This window comes from Sarcophilus harrisii, chromosome 1, assembly GCF_902635505.1.
Source record: "Sarcophilus harrisii chromosome 1, mSarHar1.11, whole genome shotgun sequence".
Lineage (NCBI taxonomy): Eukaryota > Metazoa > Chordata > Mammalia > Dasyuromorphia > Dasyuridae > Sarcophilus > Sarcophilus harrisii.
The window spans coordinates 471,422,757-471,447,497 of NC_045426.1; positions in this window are offsets into that span (position 1 = coordinate 471,422,757).

Genomic DNA, 24,741 nt, shown 5'->3' on the forward strand with positions numbered 1-24,741 from the left:
TTAGTTTCCAATTACTTTTTAGTCTATTTACCCCTAGCTTTTTATTGAATGTAGATTTTATTGCATCGTGATCTGAAAAATAATACATTTAATATTTCTGCCTTGCTGCACTTAATTTTGAGGTCTTTATGTCCTAATATATGTTTAATTTTTGTATATGTTCCATGAACTGCTGAGAATAAAGTATATGCCTTTCTGTCTCCAGTTTTCTCCAAAAATCTATCATACCTAATTTTTCTAATATTCTATTTACCTCTTTAATTTCTTTCTTATTTGTTTTGTGGTTTGATTTATTTAATTCTGGGAGTGCAAGTTTGAGATCTCCCACTATTATAGTTTTGCTGTCTATTTCTTCTTGCAACTCTCTTAACTTCTCCTTTAGGAAGTTAGATGCTATACCACTTGGTGCATATATGTTTATTATTGATATTGCTGCATTATCTATGCTGCCTTTTAGCAAGATATAGTTTCCTTTCTTCTCTTTTAATTAGATCAATTTTTGCTTTTTATTGATTGAGATAAATATGGCTACCACTGCTTTTTTGACTTCACCTGAAGCATAATAGATTCTGTCCAGCCTTTTACCTTTACTCTGTATGTATCTCCTTGCTTTAAATGTGTTTCTTGTAAGCAACATATTATAGGGTTCTGACTTTTGATCCAGTCTGCTACCTGCCTCTGCTTTATGGGAGAGTTCATACCATTCACATTTACAGTTAAAATGACTAATTCTGTATTTCCTGCCATCTGTTTATCACCAGATTATGCTTTTCTTTTTCTTACCCCCCTTTCCCCCTTGTACCCTTTGCACAGTATTAAACTTTTGAGTACCACTTGCCTCATGCAGCCCTCCCTCTTTAGAATCCTTCCCACCCCCTTTGAATCCCTTCCCCATTTTTTGTATCTCTCCCTTATTACTCTTTTCCTTTTCCCTTTTCCTCTCCCACTTTTTAATGAGATGAGAGCAGTTTCTCTGTAAAACAAATATTTCAATTCTAAATCTGATGAGAGTAAGATTCACACAATGTTTCTCCCCCTCTCTAAATTCCATCAGATAGGTTCCCTTTGACTCTTTGTGGGATGTAGTTTCCCTCTTTTCACCTCCCCTTTTCCCTTTTTCTGACACTATCCCCTATCCATTTCTACTTCTCTTTTTATGTTATATCAGTAAAATCAAATTAAACATGTACTCTTTATGTATATCCATAACAGAAATACAGTTGTCAAGAGTTCTTTTTACCTTTTTCTGCTTCTCTTGAGTCCTATAGTTGGAGGTTAGATTTTTTTGTTTAGTTCAGGTTTTTTCATTAGAAACAAATGGAATTCTTCTGTTTTATTAAATGTCCATCTTCTTCCCTGGAAGAAAATGCTCAGCTTAGATGGGTAGTTCATTTTTGGCTGCATTCCAAGTTCTTTTGCCTTTTGGAATATCAGATTTGAGGCCCTTCAATCTTTTAAGGTGAAAGCAGGTAAATCTTGAGTGATCCTTATTGTGGCTCTTCATCATTTGAATTGTTTTTTTTTTTGGGTGCTTGTATATTTTTTCTTAGTCTGATAGTTCTGAAATTTAGTCACAATATTCCTTGCAATTTTTATTTTATGGTCTTTTTCTGAAGGTGTTTGATGAATTCTTTCAATGCCTATTTTACCTTCTGATTCTATTACATATTGGTAATTCTCTTTGATGATTTCCTGTAAAATAGTATATTGGATCTTTTTTAATCATAATTTTCAGCAAATCCAATAATCCTTAGATTATATCTCCTAGATCTATTTTCCAGGTGTGTTGTTTTTTCAAGTAGACATTTAACATTTCTTTCTATTTTTTCATTTTTTTCTTTTGGTTTTGCTTGACTGATTCTTGATGTGTCAATGAATCATTCATTTCTATATGTTTAGTTCTGATTTTTAATGAGTTAATTTCTTCATTAGCTTTTTTAAACTTATTTTTGTATATGTCCAATTGAGTTTTCAATTGAGTTGTTTTGCTGTATGGACTTTTTTTTCCATTTCATTTTTTTTTTTTACTGAATTATTTTCTTTTTCCAATTCACAAATCCTACTTTCTTAGGAGTTCTTTATCTTTTCCAGTTCCCAAATTCTACTTTCCTGGGAGTTCTTTACCTTTTCCAATTTACATTTCAGAAGTTGTTTTCTTTTTCCACTTTATCAAATTTTTCTTTAAGGGAGTTGTAAGCCTTTTCTATATTCTCTTGCATAGCTTCTCTTTCTTTTACCTATATTTCTTCTACCTCTCTTTTAAGATTTTTTATAATTTCTTGTAGGAGAGCCTTGTGTGATGGGGATCAGGTTTCATCCCCCTTTGCGGTTTAGTCTGAGGTGGTCTGCTATTAGTCTCCTTGTGGTTGAAAATCTGGTATCTTTCTGTATAGAAGCTATCAATGGTCTATTTGCTCTTTATTTAAAGCCCTTATGGTTTGCCTTCAGGGCAAAGAAGTTACCAGCTTCCTTTGCAGAGCAGGGACAGATATGTTGACAGTTGCTATCCTGCAAATGGGCTGCAATGGAGCTATGGAAATGCTTTGGGAAAAGCTCTGCACTGCAAATGTCTCCACCCTCAGTAGCACTGGCTGAGTTGGGGAAATGCCCTGCTAAGAGCCCCGCAGTGCAGATTAATGACTGCCCTGGGGCTAGAGGTGAGCAACAAAAGTCACTAACCCTGCTGTGGGGATTAGAAGTCGCCCCGGGAAGATCCCCACTCCGGAATGAAGTGTCTCTGCCCTGGGGAGTGGCAGTGGCACTGCAGAAGTTCTATTGCCCCTGGCTGAGCCCCCCAATATGCAGATTAGAGGCTGCCCTGGGATGAGCTCCCCTCCTGTGAAGATTTGTGACTGCCCTGGACAAAAGCCCTGTGCTACAGAATGTGGCTGCACAGCTGTGCTGTGGTCTGTGCTGAGGCACTTACTCCTGGTGCTGTGTGGGTGTAGCCACATCCTCTTAGATTCTGGCATTTTTTGGAGTACACTTTCCCTTTGGCTTTAATTTCTCTTCTGGTCTACTGCTTTGCAACCAAAGCAGCGCATCCAACCTGTGGTAGAGTTCTCTCCATCCATGGAGACTGCCCCACCCCAGTCTGCTCAGTATGCTAACCTCTCCTTTTATTTCCCTGCTTGTGCTGGCCTGCTCTTGCTGCTCAGGACAAACCTTTTCTGGCGATCTTCCAGATTATCTTCGGCTGGTAAGTTGTTGTTGTGCTTCAAATCTTTATGAATTTTACCAGTCAAGCTCTAGTTTTGAAGCTGAATTTGGTAATTAGTAGTGAGGGTAGGAGAGAAGTTTAGAATGTCGGGTGTGTCTTCTCCGCCATCTTGGCACCACCCTCCAAGCTGAAATATGCTTAACAGGACTTTGCCATAAAAAGGCCAGCTTCTTTTATGACACAAAAGGAACATATACTTTTCATACCAATGCATAATTTTATAAACAACCTTCCATTTACAGGATGCTTTTATAATTTTGTAACAATTTATGTAACAATTTGAAAAACAATAGCTCATTTATGAATTCTCAAAAAAAGATAATCTGTGAGGTTGGTGTATTCCAATTGCAGAAGATCCATATTTGTTGCTGGCTTGTATTAGTTTTGAGGGTTTCAATAGATTTTCCTCTTCATTTTTGCAATGTGCTTATCCATTTATTCAGTTTTACAAAACAATAACAAATTAAAAAATAAAAATGAAATTTAAACTAAATTGTTGAAATTGTTAAATTACTATCTATGATCACTGTTAAATTATTTTACTTTTTGAAAAGTGATAGTTTTGGTGGAGAGATATTAATCTTATTAATGATATTTGGAAATTAGCGAGATAGTACAGCACATTCAATTTCCACTTGAAGATTGTTTTTATATGAATTTAAAGACTTTATATCCAAATGCAAGGAGCAATGTGAGGAAAAAAGTTCATCTGTGAGGCTATGCTGACTGTTGATGATTAATTATGCCCAGAGGAAATTTTGACAACCTACTTATTTTGAATATTTGCACATACTATAATAAATAATTGTTGAATTTCATTTCTTGTTTCTGGGAGTATTGTTTTTTGAATAGTCTAGCTTTGCTGACTTCGACTTCATTTTCATTGGGAAAAAAGTATTTTAATTTATACAAAAATATGTAATCTTGAACTACTGGCAAGATTTTTAGAAAGATCTTTACATGTCTTGACCTTAAAACTCAGCACTCTGAAGGTAACCAGCTTCTGGATGCCCTCCAGTTTCTTAATATTGTTCCTAAAATATGAACCAAGTATTTTGCATGTTTAGACAAAGAAAGAACACTATGGAAATATTACCTCCATTGTTTAGAAGACTGATCCTCATAATACAACCTAAGTTCATGTTATCTTTTTTGATTCACTGTCACGTTCCTGACTCTCTAATGAGGGATTGGCTGAATTAGTTTGTTTTCTAATATTCTCTTATCTCCAGCCATGTTAGTCACTTTTACATTGTGCTTTACTTCTATGTGGGCAATGAGTTCTCCTTTATTTGTCAAAACTGGTTCCTCAGTGTCATTTCACCTTTATATCTTTTCCATCTTTTAAGAAATCATTACTGTTATGTCAAAAAATTTTTTCCATCTACTTTTTTTCCCCCTGAGGCAATTGGAGTTAAGTGACTTACCCAGCGTCACACAGCTAGGAAGCATTAAGTGTCTGAGACTAGATCTGAACTCGGGTACTTCTGGCTTCAGGGCTGTGCTCTATCCACTGTGCCACCTAGCTGCCCCCACATCTGTTCTTTTTTATAGCAGCTTAATCAACCATCAAGATGTAAAGTCTCTGATCATGATAATATCCTGTCTTAGTGCCAGCTTTATTATATATTTGGATCTTATCTTCCATTGTTGCATTTGGCATCACATTTTATACTTCCAATAAAACTTCTTTTCTTGTTTTCTCTCCATCGATGTTTACCCAAAGGTTTTCCTCATACTTTTTGCTCAAGACTTTATACCCAAGAATATACTTTAAAATACGTATAATAGGGACAGCTACATGGCACAGTATATAGAACACCAGCCCTGAAGTCAGGAGGACTTGAGTTTAAATCTGACCTCAGATACTTGATACTTTCTAGCTGTATGATCCTGGGAAAGTAATTTAACCTAAATTGTCTCAGCAATACGCACACACACACACACACACATGTATATATGTGCATGTACATATATGTATATATACGTGTGTGTATATATGTATATATTTATGTATGTGTATAATATTATTCATCACCACTTTCAAATAATGTTAAAATTTTTGCTGCCATATTCTTATCATAGGTCATATCCCACCAAGTCTAAATGATACCTAAAATTTAATTTTAAAAGATTTCTGGTTTCTTGTTCTACTACACAATTTATTTGCATTTATGTGCTGCCATGGGTAGTAGATTGTTATTAAAGATTCTTGTCCTGTTGTCTCCTTTACCTGCCTGATATTCTTTTTTTTAAAATTTAATAGCCTTTTATTTACAGGTTATATGTATGGGTAACTTTACAACATTGACAATTGCCAAACCTCTTGTTCCAATTTTTCCCCTCCTTCCTCCCATCCCCTCCCCCAGATACCTGCCTGATATTCTATATAAATATTCAGATTCCTACATCATATCTGAGACTCTGTGGCATCTAGCTTAATGGGCAACCGAATTATTATTGTATTACATCAACAAGTTTGATAAAGAGTTTCAGCATCCAATTTTAACTGAAAAAATCTTAAGCTCATGAGAGTTGTTTAATAGGAGAGAGTTCTGAGAAAGTGGAATGATTCCTCTGACTAGCTTCCTTCACTTCCCCTCTCATCCCCTCTTTTTCCTTCCCTTTCCTCTTTTTATTAAACAGAGCATTGATATTGAATTCATTCTCTGATATTATTTGTTTTTCTAACCTTTTCAAGGCAAGGAGGAGGAGGAAGAAAGTTAGGAAGGGTAATTAAAATAAAATAGATTTATACAATACATCATATGTAGATTAATAGATAATTGAGAAAGCTATAGATGGCATAACTGTAAAAGACTGGGGAGAGAGAAGGAAATACAGGGAGAAAGAAGAAAAGGAGAATGGAAAGGGAAAGAGAGGAGGGAGAGGGAAAGAATATGAAAAAAATGTGTTTACAAGGGGAAAAAAAACTTGGAGACGTATTTTGGAGGCCTGAAATACTAGGCTGAAAAGTATGTATTTAATGCTAAAGACAACAGAGAGGTTCAAAGGTAGGAGAAGTCAAGATTGACAGTTATAGGAAAGGGAGAAATCCTGTCTATTGATAAGTTTCTCTAGATTTGGACACTGGAAGAGATGGGATCCGGAATAGAAGTTTGAGGTTTAGCTTTTGACATTAAAACGAATGTTTCAGTAATTGAAGGGAATATTAGATTACTGATGAAGAACATTTGGATATTTTTTTCTTTCAAGGTGAAGAATTGACATGCAGAAGCAACTAGAACGATTGAATATGTCCGTGAATTTTAGAGAGCTGCTTAAACCAGTGTTGTTAATAGAAATGAAGTCCACTAAATTAAACATAAGGATCCCTGTGGGTTGCATATTGACTTAGAAAGCCATGAATGTTTTACACATTTCTTCTATTCTCCTCCTTTTCTTCCTCTGTCTCCTTCTTCTTCATCTTTTCCTTCCCTCATCTCTCATTCCTCATTCCCTTCCTCATGCCTCCATTGTCCCTTCATCCTTTCCTTCTTTAAAATACATCAGTACATTTAATTTTGATAAGAACTACTTTCTAATCTGGTTTAGGCTGTATTTAGCATTATTATGGGATATATACAGCTTTCAGACCATATCTTTGACATCTATTATTTGGAACACTGAGAGCTTAAATGACTTGCCTAGAATTATACAGAGAGTACAGTTATTTCTTTGACATCACAACTTTCCACACCATGGTTTCAATATATTGTGTTTAACATAATAAATGAAATGGGAACTTTTAGGGAAGTTTGTGAAGCTGGAAATGACACTCAAAGACTAGCACATGACACCAAAAAGGCTTCAAAACTCAGAAATGCATAAAACATATGTATAGTATTGTGTAATATCAATATATTTTATGTTTTAATACTATAATACTTCAGGCTTCTTCTCTGGTATGAAGGAAAGGCCAACAAACTTTGTATGGGTTTTCCAAATCTTGAAAATGCTGTGCTTCTAACTATCACTATGTGGACTGGGCAACTATTTGCCAGAATACAACTCAATCCAAGTCTTCCAAGCTTGGAATCACTTCATGTAGTATGGCAATCTATTTTTCAGCCTTCTGAGAGCAGTCACATATCCTCATTTGCGTGAGCCAAAGAAATGACTCAGTTGATGACCATGACATTGATCAAAAATATTTACATCTCTTTGTAAGGATATTCTTCCTGTATAAATGAGACCATGTGTTTCATATAATATTTAATAGATAGCTAAGCATGAGACTGTCTCTGATCATGAAATCTTGAATCCCACTACTAGAGATTCCAAGATTAGAGGATGGTTTTGTCACTGGAATATTCTTTATTTTCATACTTGTTGGATCCAAGTAGGAGAGGAGGGAATAAATTATATAGAATTCAATATGAGAAAAGATGTCTTTACATCTGACAGTCACAAATTGAATATTAGCTACATTTATTACTAAGTCTATGTCTCAGATTCTCTATATTGCCAACACATTGATTTTGCATTTTGCTGTATGTTATTTCCTTAAAAAGTTATGCTGAAAGCTCATTCTGGACTTACTTTGTCAGTTTAATTGGTTATAATAGGAAAAAGAAAAGGAATAGGCTATTGGGACTGACTGGAAAGAAACTTGATGGACTGTTACTCCTAATTCTTACATAGGGTGTGACTGATTTCCTGACTCTTCTCAATGATAGAAGTTCTGTTAGTTTTTATTTTTATCTATAAGTCAGGCATATGTCACTTATCAAGTAATATAAATTCTACATTTTTTGCATTTGTTTTCATGATTCTGTTTCTATGGGTCTGGCTGTGGCTGATATTTTCATATCTTGCCTTCTGGCAGACATTGCTAGTGCTTATTTTGCTCTGCCTTCAATCCTATTAGCAAGGCTTGGCCTTTTGACATGCTTTATGTTGATTTGGCTGCAAAATATGAAATGTGTCACATGAATTGCAGAAATGGAATCATTTTTCCCCCTGCTAGTTGCAAAAAGACTCTCTTCTAGTGCCATTCTAATCATTTCTTGAGAAGTGAAGAAAAATAAGCAGTATTAGCAGATTAAAAGAAAGGTCTCAACATTGACATCACTTGGGATTCCTTTTGAATCTTCACATTTCAGGTTGACATATTATTGGTGAGATTTTTATTTCTAAGGAATAGATAAAATATACTCTAAGTATTCAGAATCTGCTATTCTGATTTGATTTCTCTTTTTAAAAACCTGAAATAGCAAGGTAGTTCCCATTCATATACAGGAATCTGTACATTATACATGTGTGTTAGTAAGAAAGCCTAGAAACATTACATTATTAATGGATTTTGATTTGTTTCTAACCTGATTTCTGAGAGGAGATCCAAGTCTCCTCAAAGTCATATAGAATTTTGAGTTAAAGGCTAGGGGCATATAAATCTGAGATGTAACAGGCTTCTGTACACAAAAAATTTGCCAGTAAGTTTTTTAGTAAAATTATTCAAATGTTAACTTTTCAAAAAAAAAATCAGAAATATCTTGTGTCGTTTTTGTACTTAGCATATAATAGGTGTTAGGGAAGGTGTCATTATTGTATAAGATGATTTCCATGAGTGTGAGAGATGAGATGTCAACATAAGTAACTATAAGACAAAATTCATTTATTTATTTCCATAAAAGATGTTAAATGCCAAGTCTCAGGCATTATGGGAGGGGACACCAAGACAAGCATTCAATATTGTCTGTTCATAAGAAGTTTACATTCTATTATGAGAAAACCGTGTATATCAAGAAAGTTAAATTCAAAATTTATGCAAATAATCTGGAGTTGGGCATTAATAAATGGTCATATGAGGATAGATTTTTTCTTTGGTAAATATATGTCATTTGATGGGACGTTTGAAGGAAGCTAAGTATTCTAAGTAAGAAATGAATAAATTCCAGATTGGGGAGCAGGAGAAGTAAATAGAAGAGAAGGGGAGAGAGGAAGGAGAGGGGAGGGAGAGATTACTTCTAAAATGAAAGATATAATGGGAAGATATTAATTTTGTGTTTCATTTCTCCATACTATAGATTTTCAGACAGAATTACTTTGGGAAGAAGAGAAGATTAAGACCTCTGAGAAGAAAAAAAAATCAGAATATCCACTACAAAGGAGTATTGCTTGGCTTAATTGATCTGAAAAATGAAGACATTTTCCAGTGATAAGCATAATATTCTTCCTCATCAGTATTATTGAATATATATATATATATATATATATATATATTTGTTATTGGAAGTCACCTGTCATAGAAGATCAACAATGATACTTTTAGGAATTGTACAGGCTAGTCTGATAAAGAGAATGAAGAAAAATTTTTAAATACAAACCTTACAAAAATAATGAAATTAATTTTATTGAAAATAGATATATCTATTAAAATTTTTAGGAACGATGGGTAGACGTCATATATTAAATAAAATAACACAAAAGAATTATTGATATCTTCCCTGCACAGATAAAAGCTGATGAATTCTAGATTTGTCAGTTGCAAAGAGGGTGAATTGAGCTACTGACATGATTTATGGCATAGTTCTTAAAATGAACCAAAGCAAAAAGAAATAAATGAAAGATCCTAGAATGAAGTCAGCAAGATGAGCTTTTGAAATCAGCAATTGAGCAAGTCAAGAATCTCAAGTGCTGTTCCGTGACAGTTTTGAAGGTCTATATTATTTTTAGGGGGATTGACTTGAAGCACCAAAAAAGAGGATTTTATAAATCTTGGGATACAGTTGGTTTTGTGGAGAGGATTTTTTTCTAAAATAAGAGGAATGATATTTTAGGTATTAACTAAAGACAGCATATATGTAGCACCAACTTTCTCCAGTATAAACTGGGGATCATGAAAATTGAGCTTTTTCTCAATGGGTTGTGAGAAATATTGCACACATCATATATAACTATGCACTTTTGTTTTTTTTAAAAAAAGACAGTATTTGTTTAAGCAATGTTGAATTACCATCTTCCTGAGAAATATCTTGTGTTAGAGTTGCAATGTTTGTTAAAAGTTCATTTAAAACAGAGAGGCGTATTATCTCTTCCAAATACATACAGAGGCAGAAATGAAAATGTTACAATTAAGGTGACAAGTAACTCTTTGGGGAAAAATACATCAGAAGTTTCAAGTACTGCTGGGAGAGAAAATTTTGAATTGAGTTTTTTGAGATTATAAGACAAAGTCCCTGATTCTTTATAAGTTATTTATTGGAAATGGACATTAAAAGAAAGAAAAAAAATTACCTTTAAAAAGTATATCAAGCTAATCTTGTCGCTTTTCTAATGAAAAATTTCCAAAGAAAAGAGCTGTCTCTTTTTGGGAGGAAATATATCCAATCTTTTTTTATGCTGATTAATAGATACATTTTACTGTTGGTGAAGGGCTTAAGCACAAGGGAGAATCTGCCTGTACTATAATAAATATACAATATTTTAATAAGTTCCACTTGAATGGATTAGAAATACATGGAATAGATCTTAGTAAAAGTTGCATAGAGTTATTCAGAAAAAAGAAACGTTCTCCAACTTTGGAAGTTATGAAAATTAACTATGGAAAGCCATTTTGAAGAAGCTAAGATGTGGTCACTTAAATTAAGGTATATATTTCACAACTCATCACTTTAGGAAAATAAAATGGAAAAAATTGTAATATTCCGTCTGTAACTGGAGCTGTTTATGAACTACTTTAGAGAATTTTCAAATCTTAGAGTTGAGCAACATATCAGAAATCATCTAATACAAATCTTTCTGTTCCCTGAATTCTCCCTTTAGATCATCTGCTCATCTAATCTCTCCATGGAAATCTCACATGAGAAAAAAATACAATACCTCTAAAGTAGCATATTTCACTTTTAGACAGGTCTCATGGTTCAGTTTTTTTTAAATTTCCATTTAAATGAAATTAGTCTTTGCAATTTTCATCCATTATGCTAGAATTTAAAAAGAACTAGTTAATAAGATTTCTACATCATTCAGATTTCTTTTATAGCTGATTTTCCTATGACAAGATCTTGAGTTCACTTATTCTGTTTGCCTTTCTCTGGACATATTTTAGCTTTTCCACATTCTTCCTAATGAAATGTAGAGACTTAACACATTATTCCAGATGTGGTCTGAATAGTACAGAATAAACAAAGATAATACCTTATTTCATTCTGGATGTGATTCCTTTATAAAGTTTGAAATGGAATTTACATTTTTGATTGCTGTGACTTATTTTGATCGTGAGCAAATCATTTAAACTTAGTCTGAAATAATTGACAGATCCTGTTTCTGTATTGATGGAGAGAATTTCCACCTCAGATTTGTACCTGCAACAATAAAGTAATGATATATTATCTGTAAAGCATTTTAGCACAGTGCCTTACACATAATAGGCACTTAATTAGGAACAGCTTTCTATTATGTGAATTTTTTTGGGGGTGGGGTGGGGCTTGAAGAAAACCAGGCAACAGCACTCAAGAAGAATATTCTAGGTCAGAGGCAGAGTTTAGGAAAATATTCACTCAGATGATTTAATGTGTTATTTAAGGAAAAGCAAGAAGACAAGTGTCTTTGGACTGCAGAGTATATGGTGGTAGAAATAATGAGGTCTAAAAACCACTGCAAAAGTGTATATGCATGGGTGTTTGTATATGTATATATGCACATAACACATGTATACATTTATTTTAAAATAATATTTTAGGGGCAGATGGTACAAGGGATACAGCCCACTGGTTTTGGACTCAGGAGGACCTGAGTTCAAATTTCAAATTATCAGTGTTTCTCAGACACTTGACCCTCACTAATTGTGTGACCCTGGGCAAATCACTTTAATTTCAATTTCCTCACAAAAAAAAAAAAAAAAAAAAAAAAAAAAAAACAAAAAAACAAAAAAACAAAAAAAAACATCCTAATTGCCTATGTTGATTTTTTTAAAAAATGTGTTTCAAATTCTTTTTTTTTTTAAATCAGTTTTTTTATCAGTTCATTGGGTCAGTATCTTGTTTTGTACAACTAACTTGGTAAGCTGATGTGATCTTAGTTTGTCTTTATCCTGGATATGAAAATACAACTGTATAGGTTACTCATATTATAATTATACCATAATATGAGTAACCTATACAGTTGTATTTTCATATCATTTCATATCATAACATATGGTTTTTCCAAACTTCTTAGTTCAAGAGATAATTTGGACCTCATCTGCCTCTTTACCCAATCCTGTACCCTATTTCAGTGATCAATATAGATTCCCTTCCCCTCCACTTTCCCAAAACATAACTTCTCCAACCTGTTCAATATTCTAATTCCCAGCCTAGGAAAACTCATAATCTGATCCTACTTACATGCTGTTAAGTTTTAGTGAAAAGAATCATAAAACAATGCTGATTTCATCCACTATGTATTCAGAATTTTTCATATCAGATGGGTCCCATTTATGTTTGGCTTTTTTTTTTTTTATCATTTCTTGTTAATCCTGCATTTACTAAAGTAGCTTTTCAAAACCTTCCCTATAATTCAGATACACAGGCTGATATAATAGAAATAACAATGAATTTGGAGTCAGTGTATCAGGATTTAAAATCTAATTCCATTAAATTGTTGTGTGACCTGTGGCAAGTCAATTAATCTCTCTTAGGTTTAGCAAAATTGCAGGATACAAAATAAATCCACATAAATCATCAGCATTTTTATACATCACTAACAAAATCCATCAGCAAGAGATACAAAGAGAAATTCCATTTAAAATAACTCTCGATAGTATACAATATTTGAGAATCTATCTGCGAAAGGAAAGTCAGGAACTATATGAGCAAAACTACAAAACACTTTCCACACAAATAAAGTCAGAGATCTAAACAATTGGAAAAAATATTAAGTGCTCTTGTATAGGTCAAGCAGATATATTAAAGATGACAATACTACCTAAACTAATCTATTTATTTAGTGCTATATCAATCAGACTCCCAAGAAACTATTTTAATGACCAAAAAAACCCAACAAAATTCATCTAGAAGAAAAAAGGTCAAGACTTTCAAGGGAACTAATGAAAAAAAATCAAATTAAGGTGGACTACCTCTAAAACTATATTATAAAGCAGCAGTCACCAAAACCATTTGGTATTGGCTAAGAAATATTGATCAGTGGAATAGGTTAGGTACACAGGACAAAATAGTAAATAACTTTAGCAATCTACTGTTTCACAAACCCAAAGACCCTCATTATTTGACAAAAATTGCTGGAAAAAATTGGAAATAGTATGTCAGAAACTAGGCATTGACCCATACTTAACACCATACGCCAGATAGGATCAAAATGGGTTAATAATCTAGGCATAAAGAATGAGATTACTACTAAATTAGAAGAACATAGGATTTTTTACCTCTCAGATTGGTGGAGGAGGAAGGAATTTGTGATCAAAGAAGAACTAGAGGTTATTATTGATCACAAAACAGAAAATTTCAATTTTATTAAGTTAAAAAGCTTTTGTACAAATAAAACTAATATGGACAAGATTAGAAGGGAAGCAATAAACTGGGAAAACATTTTTACAATTAAAGATTCAGATAAAGGCCTCATCTCAAAAATACATAGAGAATTGACTCAATTTATAAGAAATCAAGCCATTCTCCAATTGATAAATGGTCAAAGGATATGAATAGACAATTCTTAGATGAAGAAATTGAAACTATTTCTACAGATATGAAAAGATGTTCTAAATCTTTGTTGATCAGAGAAATGCAGCAGGGTTACTACTGGGCTTATATCCTAAAGAGATCTTAAAGAAGGGAAAGGGACCCGTATGTGCAAAAATCTTTGTGGCAGCCGTTTTTGTAGTGGCTAGAAGTTGCAAGTTGAAGGGATGCCCACCAATTGGAGAATGGCTGAATAAATTGTGGTATATGAATGTTATGGAATATTATTGTTCTATAAGAAATGACCAGCAGTATGAATACAGAGAAGCTTGGAGAGACATACATGAACTGATGCTAAGTGAAATAAGCAGAATCAAGTGATCATTGTATATTTCAACAACAATACTACATGATGATCAGTTCTGATGGATGTGGGTCTCTTAAACAATGAGAGGATCCAAATCAGTTCCAACTGAGCTGTAATGAACAGAACCAGTTACACCCAGAGAAAGAATACTGGGAAATGAGTGTGGACGACAACATAACATTTCTACTCTTCCTGTTATTGTTTGCTTGCATTTTTTTCTTCTCAAGTTATTTTTACCTTCTAAATTCTATTTTTCTTGTGCAACAAAAGAACAATAATATAAGTAAACACATATTGTATTTAAGATACAGTTTAACATGTTTAACATGTATGAGACTGCTTGCCATCTAGGGGAGAAGGTAGGGGGGAAGAGGGGAAAAGTTGGAACAGAAGGTTCAATGTTGAAAAATTATTCATGCATATGTTTTATATATAAAAAGGTATAATAAAAATGTGCACTTCTTCTATACATATTTCCACTTTTATCATGCTGCACAAGAAAAATCAGATCAAAAGGGAAAAACTGAGAAAGAAAAAAATAAGCATGCAAACAACAAGAAAAGTTAAAAATACTATGTTGTGATCCACAGTTCGTCCCCGTAGTCCTCTCTCTGGTTGCAGATGGCTCTCTCTATCACAACTTTATTGCAATTGGCCTTAATCACCTCATTGTTGAAAAGAGCCAAATCCATCACAGTTGACCTCCACTTAATCATGTTTTTTCCTGTGTAAATTGTTATTTTAGTTCTATTCACTTCATTTAGTATCAGTTCTCTAGGCCTTTCTGAAATCAGGCTGTTGATTGTTTCCTATAGAACAGTAATATTCCATTTCATTCATATATCATAACTTTTTCAGCCATTTCCCAACCAATGAGCATACATTCAGTTTCCAATAAGGAATTATTTTTTAATTAATTGAAGGGTAATTTGGCAGAATGAAGGTAAGTTCCTCCTTTTATATTCTTGTCTCTACCTAGCTGACATGAGACTTTAAATATGCCTAAAATTCCTTGTGTGTTGTAATTTTAAAGTTATTTTAATTATTTTTCTCCCTTGTCTGTTATTTGTGTACTATTCTCGCACAATTACTGCTCTTCTATTTGTTCATCTTTCTAATTTGAAGATTTGGAAACAATAAAATTTTGTTGTGATTATGTATAAAATAAAGATGGAAAAGAAGATATGAAAAGAGAGACCTTTGTTACTACTTTGTCAAGTTAATTTTGCATCTAAAAGAACAATAAATAGTATTTTTCTTGTCATGTTTAAGATTTTTTTCTTACTTGTATAATACAATGTTTGTATGTAAAGTGTTTATTCCTTAAGAGTTATTGAAACTCTCTTCAAAACTTCATAAATCAGGAGACTAAAGACACAGGCTATAATATCACTTTCTAGTGTCTAAGTTAAAAACAGCCACTAAGTCTTACAGGTTTACATTGTTAGTTGGCTGGCAGACCATAATGGGCAGCTCATAATTAGGATAGCTTTATTCAGTTAGAGACATTCTCAATGCATAGTCTTATTTAATATTATTCTATTTTTGCTTTGATGTGTAATGACCTCAAAATGTCTCAGTTTCAAAATCAACTATTAGTGCCCTTCCACGAGTCATGCCTAACCCAGAGTACCCTATATAGTCTGTTGACAAATTTTATTATTTCTGCCTAAACAATATCTCCATTTATATAGTTAGCAACCCTGGATCAGGCTCTAATTATCTCTCTTGGACTGTTGTAATAGCCTTTTAATTGGTCTCCCCTCTCAAGTCTCTGCCCACTTGAGACTATTGCAGCATAACTCATGTGATTTGCTTGCAGCACACTTCTCTAATATTGTAGAGGACTGAAACTCCAAAAAGCTATGCTTGAATCAGACAACCAAGCACTTAAGGCTAATTACCTATTTGATATGAGACAGTGACTCTATATGCATTTGTTTAGATAAATGGCTCTTCTCAGGATTGATGCTGACTGAATGTTTGGTGTTAAGATAGTCATAGGCAAGGATTAGGGAGTGGAGGGACAGAGGCCAGAGTGACTTTGTGGCAGGATGAGGAGGAGAGAAGTTGTCAGGGAGAGAAGTATACATTCTGATTTTCCCAGGCTTCGGAATTATTTCTCACATTGTCACATACTATGCAGGCAAAAAAGAACCTTTTGGCTACATGGGGATGGTATAAAAATAATGTCCATTGGATTCCTAGGCTTCATTATATGAGCTCACCACATGTTTACTGTTGGTGTGGATGTAGACACATGGGCATATTTTACATCAGCTACAATAATCATTGCTATCCCTACTGGCATTAAAGTATTTAGCTGAACGGCTACACTACATGGAGGGAATATTAAATGATTCCCAACTATACTATGAACCCTGGGCTTCATTTTCCTCTTTATAATCAGAGGTTTCACTGGAATCGTACTTGCTAACTCATCCCTAGACAATTGTCCTTTACGACATGGTATGTGTTCTGAAGAACGATGTCTAGGGAAGAGTTAGCAAGTACCTAGCCTGCTTCACAAATATTACCTTTTATTCAGTAAGCTTAGCTAGTGTCTTCCTGTAATCTCCAAAATTGAATGTAAATCACTTTCACATTTAAAATGCCCCATCTTAGTTTTTTTCCTAGTATTAATCTATATCACTTTTCCCATACACTATTCATTCTAGTATAATGGGCTTTCTAACTATTCCCCGCATATTTCATTTCCATTTCTCTTCATTTATACTCACTTTCATCTATACCTAAAATGGACTCCTTCCTTAGCTAAGCTTTTTAGAATTTCTAGTTTTGCTGATGTCTCAGCTTAAGGACCATCATCTATCATAAATTTGTGATGTTACTGATTCTGACATTTCCTCTAACAAGAAAGATCACAAACCATCTGTGTCTGTGCAATTGTGACTCATTCATGTCTTCCCATAAGCTCACCAAAGGGTGGGGGGGGGGAGGGTTTGGGATCGGATGGGACAGGATGGGGACATGAAGAAAGAGGAGAGGAGAAGGGAAAGGGGAGACATTCAATGTGCTAGATATCTCCCTTAAGTTTTTTTGATATTACAATAGCAGCTGTTAAGGATGAACCCAACAGATATATTTTTATTTCAATTTTTGTGTTGGATGTAATGAGGAACTCATAAGCCCTTGAATTCTTAAGAAAAGTAAGTTTAGTAAACTCAAAACTTGAAAGGCTATGTAATGAGCATAGAGTGTCACTTAATATCTATAAATGTAGCTTCCTTTGTTTCCATATGGAAACATCCCTGGTTCTCAAGGCAGAACATAGTGATTTTCATGATTTTCAGATAGCTACCAAGTTGGAGGGCCAGGACTTTTTATGTTCTTTCGTGGCAATCAAGAATATTAATAGCATGGGGCTTCTGGAAGTTGTATCAAGAGAGAAATGGTCCAATTAGGCCTTGGATAGAACTTTGTTATCTTTTAGAGAAAGTAAACCCATAGTGGTAGTAAGAACCACTGGTGAATATTAGTTCTATGATCTGCCCATTAATCATTTCTTTTTTTTATGTGTTTTTCTAGGTGGTGCCCCCAGGCCTTTTTCTCATGAATTTATTCCATAACATCCTAGTCACTGTTGCTTTTATAAAATTCTTTGTTTATAATATGCTGAAGCCTATTGATGTCCACCACATGATTTTTCATTCCTCCTTTGTGACTATTCATTTCTTTGAAAACCTAGTATACAAACATACAGATATACAATATCTCTGGAAGAAGGTCCATGTTAAAAATAATTTTGATTTATTTTAGATAAAAACCTGAGATAATTAAAGGAACTTAGAAATTTTTAGAGTCATTCTAATCTGGTCTCTCTCCAGTTTAATATGATACATGACCTCACACATACATATTGATAGATATACTTTGTCCAGTCATACTTATATCTGTTGAATAGAAGCAGGGGAAAGTAGCCAATCTGCTTATACGGTCCACCATAAATTTAATTATCTATTCTCAACTAGTCTGTTATTATATAAAGGAAATCCTAATATGTATTTTCAATTAATTATTTATCCCATTTTGCATATTCTTATTCCTTTTCACCTAAATCTTCCCATAATATCTCTTCCCTATACCCTCTTAATTGAGGAACTCACCTTAATGAACATCTCAACTCATACTTTACCAGGAGAAAGAAGGCCACTTGCCATGGATTCTTCATCGTCCTTCTAATTCCAACTTGACTCACCTCTGATAGAGATAAATCTTCTTGTCAAGACCAACCCATTTACACATGTTGTTGATACTATCTATTCCTCTTTCTATCTTTCAGAAAATTAAGTGTACTAACATCCTTTCTGTCTCTCTCATTTCCCTCATTTTCTTCCCTTCTCTCTTTCCCCTCTACTTTCCCCCTCTCTTCTCTTTCTCCATTTCCTCATTCTCTCTCTTTAATCTCTCCTTATTTCTTGGTTCCTTTCCTCCAGACCATAGCAAGTTCAACTCTTCCCCCATCTTGGAAAAAAACAAAATACAACAACAACACAACAAAATTTAAATAGATCCTACTGTTCCTGTAAAATATCAGACTTATTGCATATCCTCTCTTTTTCATCCAAAATCCTTAGAAAAAGCTATAAATGCTTTGTCTCCATTTCTTCTGTTCTCATTCATTTCTAAATCTTGTGTGCTTTCAACTAAAAGTGTTCTTCAAATATACTATTGATTTCAAATGCCACTGTAATAATACCTTTTCTCTCAATTCTTTTTAACTTCTGTACAGCATGTAACTCTGTTGACTACATCCTCCTCTTGGATACTCTTTTCTCTTTGGGGTTATGGGACATGGATCTCCTGTATTCTCTTTAATTGAGCACAGTATTTTATACTTTAACCAGGAAAATTAAATACACTTGTTGTGCGCTCCATTGTCATCCATTATTTCTAACTTGACTCATCTCTCCACTGTTCTCTACTTTATCTGACTTTTTCTGAGTCTCTTTTGATGTATTATTATCATATTATGTCCATAATCTGTGGTTATCCCCTAAGAGTTTTTTCCTTTTTTTTTCTTTTCTCTCTACAATTTCTTTCTTTATAATCTCAATGGCTTCCATGGGTTCAGTTATTATATCTACACACATAATTCCCAATCCTATATATTTAGCCCTAATCTCTCCTGAGCTTTAGATACACGTGACCAACCACCTATTGGACATTTTCAACTTGATGTTCTATCTGAAAAATCAATATGTCCAAAATAGAACTCATATTTCTATTCATACCTACCTCCCTTAGAAAGTTCCCTGTTTCTCTCAGGACTACTCTCATCCTTTCTGTCATCCATGTTCACAGCTTTGTCGTTCTCACCCTATAAGCTGGGAACAATATTCTTGTTGACTATCCAGGGCTAGTTTTCCTTTTAAGTGTACTGAAACTATACTCAGAATTTGATTGGCTTAGAACATTGAAGACTCAGGCTTCTGATGTTATTTTGTGGTTTTCTGAATTTTAAAAAAAAAACAGTTTCAAAGTGCTCCCTAGGTACACTTTAATACTTGGCTGGCAGATCATGTTGGACAGTTCAGTCATGGGAACTTTATTTAGTCAGAGGTATCTTCAATATACAAGCTTATTTTCTTGAAGTGCAAGTTAAATTTAGTAAACACTGTTGACTCTGTATAATTTCTAGAGTCAAATATAAATTCCTGTATTTGGCATTTATATTGTTTTATAAGTTGGAACTCCTCCCCCCCTTTTCAGCCTTATTAGGTATTACTACCTTTCATGTATTCTGTCTTCCAATGAAAAAGGCTTTATACATTATATACTATCTCGTAGCTGCATACTTTAATACTGATGATCATCTAAACCTGGGACATACTCTCACTTTATTAATAGTTCTTAGAATACTTGGTTTTTATTCAGGTTTCTACTCAATGGCTGCTCAAGGGCTATCTCAAAGAGTTCTCTTATTTGTCTTTCTGTCACAATCTAGTGATGCCTAATATTGCCAAGATTAGTGAAAAGAAGGGATTATGTGATTTATTTCTAATCAAGATTAGAGATCTCATGAAATTTATCCAACTATATCTTGGGAATCCATGGATCCCAGAATAAGAACCCCAGCTCTGGAGTATCTCCTTATGAGAAAGAATGACTCTATCTAGTCTATAGGACAAAACAGAAAGTCCTTGAAGGTAGGGATTTCCTCCAACCTTTGTTTTTATAAACTCAGCACTTAGCATAGTGCCTGACATATAGTAGGTGTTTAATGAGTGCTAGTTGATTGATACTCCCCAATGTTGTGGGGAAATTCCTGAAATGAAAGAGACTTGGGTTATAGTCCTGACTCTATCACTACCTATATCTTAAAAAAAGTTAAGACACATTGGACTAATTAATCTTTAATGTCTCTTGCAGTTGAAAAATATCTGCTTTATAGGAATTCAGAATTTTTTTTAACATAAACGAATCCAAACTTATTTGAATATTTCAAATAGATAGCTAGCATTTTCAACAGATCCGTTTCTTTGATCTGAAATGATTTTCATGTACTAAGTAGAAAATGAATATTAACAGCTTGAAAAGTCCTATGCTTATGAAATGTTTCTAGCTGCTGAATAATTTGTATCTATCTGTGAGTCCTCTAGATAACAACATTTCTTACCCTCTATCTTTTAACCTTGCTGTTATCATCTACTTTTGATTTACTGTTTTTTTCTTGCTTTTTCCCTGGTCATGTGATCTGAAAACCTCCTACATTTAAACAAATTAACAATCAGCAATTAGGGAAATAATCATTGAATAATAATAGGGAAACTTTGTATACTATAATATGAAACTAGGGATTTTGATTCATTATGGAGAGAGGTGCCTTAATGACTCCTGAGATTATAAAATACTATTTCTATGATGACTTTTAGTCATCTATTTAGATGCTCATTAGACTTCCTCATTCACTTACCTGGAGAAATAAGCTTAATTTCTCATTTATAATATGATTATTTGGAAATGTACTCTAATATTATTGGGTTATCTGAATGGCTAACATATAGCTCGTTAATTGGTATCACCTGCTACTACTAATTGTCATCTAACTAAAGAATTTAAAAAATTGTGCTTCTAGAAAATGCTGTCTTCCTTTTATATTTTACATTCCTGCAACATTAGTATTTTTAAAATAATAAGACTTTTTGTGATTTGTTTGTTGGTGTTTAATATTAATTCTGAGGAGAGTCTTTTTTTTAGGACAAACCCAACATGTATTCACTATTTTAAAATAAAGGATAGAAAAGAAGTGGAATGTGGAATGATCTTAGAAAATACAAGCAAGTCAAATATCTTCACAGCGTTTTGTGGGTAACAAAATCATAAATGGGGTTTTACCTTAAGTGATTAAGATGTATGGGGTGCTGATAGCACTTTTTACATCTCCAAAAGGAGAAAAACAATTGAACTTAGCATCTACTTAGCCAAAATAATTAAACTGGGGAAAATGCCAGATTGCACCGTGGATGAACTATTTCATGTCTGGGCCTAGCCTTACTCTTTGCTTGACAGGGTTCCTTCTAGCAGAATCTTTTAGTGTCATAAAAACAAAGTGTATTAGTTATCTATGTCTCATTTCCTATATAAGGGAGCATGTTTGATATTTTTGAATATCAAATTTGAAGAATTTGAATAAATCTTTAACAGACGATTTAAGGTATCTTTGTACTGATTGTCCCAGGCGTATTTTATGAATTGTATTCTGGGGATAGGATTTTGGAAGCAAATTGCTGGTTGTAGGGATGCTGGAAAAAATTTGTGCTTTGGGAATCTATTTTCTTCTATTTCAGGTCTGTCTTCTTACCCAGTATGTTTCTCTCATTTTAAATTTCGTCCTCTTTTTCCATACTGAATCTACTACTCATCATCTCAGTAACTTTCTAGGTCAAAACACCCTTCCTTCACCAATAACTCCTTGTACATTATTTTTCTCATTAGAATATAAGCTTTTTGAAGGCAGAGGGTATTTTTTTGCCTTTTTTTTTTTTTTTTTTTTGGTATCTCCAGAGCTGAATATCACAGCCAGCACATATATTAATGTGTAAATTAACAGGGACAAGGTAAATTTGTAACTTGATGACAGACAACAAACTTTATAATTATATTTATTTATTTATTTTTTGCTGAGGCAGTTGGGTTTAAGTAACTTGCCCAGGGTCACATAGCTAAGAAGTGTTAAGTGTCTGAGACCAGCTTTGAACTCAGGTCCTCCTGACTTTAGGGCTGGTGCTCTATCCAATGTACCACCTAGCTGCTTTTTTTCCTTTTTTTTTAAATAATTATAACTTTTTATTGACAGAACCCATGCCTGGGTAATTTTTACAACATTATCCCTTGTACTCACTTTTGTTCTGACTTTTCCCCTACCTCCCTCCCTCCTCTCCCCCAGATGGCAAGCAGCCCTATACATGTTAAATATGTCACAGTATATCCTAGATACAATATACATGTGTAGAACCAAACAGTTCTTTTGTTGCACAGGAAGAATTGAATTCAGAAGGTAAAAATAACCCGGGAAGAAAATCAAAAATGCAACCTGTTTTAAATTCTTAAGATAACTATTAATATTTAATAAATCCATTTTCAGTTACTTATTTTATGTGACATTGAATTCACAGGATTTTAATACATATTCATTAATTAATTGTTTATTATGAAACTATACTTTTATCACTTTGGATTTTTAGAATAACTTTGAAAAACAGTTGTTATCTGAGCTTAACATTGGTTATAGTCCATAGATTTTCAACGGAGTTTAAATCAGATCAGTTCCCAAGCCACTGAAGTATGTTTACTTCCATCTCTTAGTTAAATTTCATAATCTTTCATGGCATATAACATATTACAAGATAGAATTGCTTATTCCATCTCTATCTTATTTTGCAACAATTCTACTTTCTAATATTTAATAGCAGCAGTAATAGTAGTAATAATATAAGTAGTACTTCTCTTCCTAAATCCTGAGAAGTAAAATTAGTAGCAGTAGCAGTAGCAACAGAATTGCTACTGCTGCTGGTAATTACAACTACTACGACTATGACCATTTTTCTCCTTATTACTGATGAGGTCCTGAATAACTGAAATGGGGGCATAGTTGGGAGGGACTGAAGTATTGATGGAATTGCTCTCTCAGGCAGCAGGGAAGGGTACTGATAGGGATCAGTTTAGCTTCATAGTCCCACCTTCTGTGGAGGTCAAGGACAGTCTTGCCTTGCTATGCCCAGTCAAAAATCCAAGTAATGCCAAGCCCCTGAGGTGAACTTCGAACTATAAATCTATTCCTCTCACATCATATTTGTTGAACCTCTTTGGGTCAGTTCACCATGACACTCTGTCTCATGGTGTCTTTCCCTTCACAACTACCCTCATAACATGTGGTGTCTCTCCTCTTATCTCCCACCATGCCTCTACCCTTTTTCCTTCTTGTGGCTGACTAACTCTTTAGGGTCCCAAACTCCTCTACAAGTTTAGTCTGTCAATTAAGGGCATACTTAAACCTCATAGGGTATTCTCTTTCTCCTTGTTAATTGTGAGTTTTACTAGGGAACTTGTCTTTGCTATCACTAATTGTTAAAACCCCTTTCCATGCTTACTATGTGCTAACTTTCCCAGTCTATTTCATTTTTATCATTCCTGGTATCTATTGTATGTCTCCATTTTGTTTGTTATCTTTTCTTCTAAATAAACTTATCTTTTGCCAAGGAGAATGGCCATTATGAATCCTTTACATAAATGACCCCAACATTTGGTACCTTGTAGAGGGCTGGAACTCTGAAAAGGTGTATTTGAATCTAAGACAGCAGAGCACTTAAGGCTAATTACCTACTCAAGGTGTGATAATTGTTCTATAAACATATGGTGATGGTGATGTGATGGCTCTCCTCACTATTGGCACTTGCTGAATGTGTGTGTATGTGTATGTGTATGTGTATGTGTGTATATATATATATATATATATATGTATATATATACATATATATATATATATATATATACACACATACACATACACATACACATACACACACATTCAGCAAGTGCCAATAGTGAGGAGAGCCATCACATCACCATCACCATATGTTTATAGAACAATTATCACACCTTGAGTAGGTAATTAGCCTTAAGTGCTCTGCTGTCTTAGATTCAAATACACCTTTTCAGAGTTCCAGCCCTCTACAAAATGATGGTGAGTATTAAAATAGACAAGAAGGAGATGTTGTTAAGGGCTAAATTAGTAACTTTCGTTTTCTAGCTGAAATGGGGCAGATACTAGGAAAAGAGCATTTCCCACTCCCATCCTCATTCCTACCCTGAGGGAGGTCTATAGAAAGCATACTTAGGCTAATAAAGAGGCAAGGTTTGCTTATAACTTGGGAACAGCTTGGTGGACTCACAAACATTAGAATGCACATTCCCTTGGTTCTCCAAGGAAGATGAATTAGAAGCAGATAAGTGGAAACTAGTAAGAGAACAACTAATTGAATATTACAATGATAATGGTCCTGATTCAATTTCTA